This window comes from Morone saxatilis, unplaced genomic scaffold (genome assembly GCF_004916995.1).
Source record: "Morone saxatilis isolate NCDOM2014 unplaced genomic scaffold, NCSU_SB_2.0 Contig19, whole genome shotgun sequence".
NCBI classification, from domain to species: domain Eukaryota; kingdom Metazoa; phylum Chordata; class Actinopteri; family Moronidae; genus Morone; species Morone saxatilis.
Window position 1 is genome coordinate 3570570 of NW_023339751.1, and position 1719 is coordinate 3572288.

The window sequence follows — 1719 nt, forward strand, 5'->3', positions numbered from 1 at the left end:
TTTTTTGGCAACAAATCAAAACAATTACAATCAGCAATAAAGAACAACAGGAATAAATAAATATATGAATAGCCCATACACCCCATTGTATATAAAAGTGTAGAAGACAGAGTTTATATTGGCCTACCTCTGGAAGTATGTATTAGTCTACCACAATGTATTTTTTTATATTAACTTTGGGGGAAAGAAAGGAGTTTTTCCCATGATGAGTTAAAGTGCTTTTATTTTGCAGTAATTTTAAGGGCCAAAGATGTATGATTTCTCCTGTTTAATTTTGAAATACTCTCAAAACTTTAATTAAAAAATACTAAAAGCTTCCCTCCAGTCACTCTCTCCATCAAGGGTTACTGGTTCCAGTTTGTATTGAGCAACAGACGGTCTTTAACTCCATTAAAATCCACTTCAGAGAGGGGGTCGAGGCAGGACGGGGGTGGTGTGTGGTTACCAGATACATATCCACTCAGTGCTGCTTGATTAGCTTGCAAAAAACAAATCCCCAGATGCCTCGGTCCAAGCATGCAAAATATTCTGGAAACTTGGTCATGAAATATTCTGGAAACATCATCACCGAATGAAGAATCTGATGATGATCTGTCGCTGTGATTTATCACCGTATTAATGATTCCAATAACTCAAGGCATCAATTATTGTGGCACGTACAACTGAACAATGTGGACTGACTGGAACTTCTAACCCTTCGGCAAAAAAATCTCCATAATAAATTTGTATGTCACTAATACACGCAGGGCAAGAGATGAGCGACAGTATTTAATCCTGACACTTTATGATTCATTTGTATCTCCTATATTGTGCTGCTGCAATATAATAACCTATAAAAACACCTATTTTATTCCTATTTTATGTATAAATGCTTATGTAGTTGACATTTTAAACAAATAATGGCTCCACAGATTATATAATTCTCACTATCTTCCACAAATACATCACTAAATTGACTAATAATTAAATATTAAACCTGTGTTTGAGCGTCTCTAATATTCAAACAGCCTCCAGCAGAGTGAGTTTTTGTTTTATTACATTTACTAGTATTTCCCTCATAGTGTGAGGCTGAACTGGAGTAGTCCTGTGATTAAGATCTGTCGTCCGAGGTATCACTGTGCCCACACTGTATCACACCGCCACTGTTATGTAATTGTGGACCAAATCAAAGCAAACCCAGACTGAGTTCCCTTGGACAAGACTTCTCATGTGGGAGTCTGAGTACATCTATTTGGGGAAGCTTTTTTTATTGTGGAAAAGAGCTTGGGATTCCCTTTTCTAATCAGGAGCGGATAGAGAGAAATATTCACCTTAAGGGGTGGCAGAAATAATGCTGATTTAATCACAAAACAATCACAATATTTGCTTGGAAAAGCCCCCAAATTAAGATATTTTAACTCATAAACATTCATTTTATTGTGGCACATTAGTAAAGTATTAAATATAAATATCAAACATGGTTTTATTTCTAAATATTCAGACATTTTCATTCATTTTTAAGGATCAGTGTGGAGGATTTAGTGGCATCTAGTGGTGTAGCTGCAGTTTGCAACTAACTGAACACCACTCGCGTCTGTATTTGACGACCTGGGAACAAAACTGCACATTACACATTAATTTCAATCATTTTAATTTTACACCTGTAATTTAATGATCTGTTATGGCCACACTTTCGACTAAGTGATGAAAAAAGATTTGGCAATAAAACAAAAGGTTTAA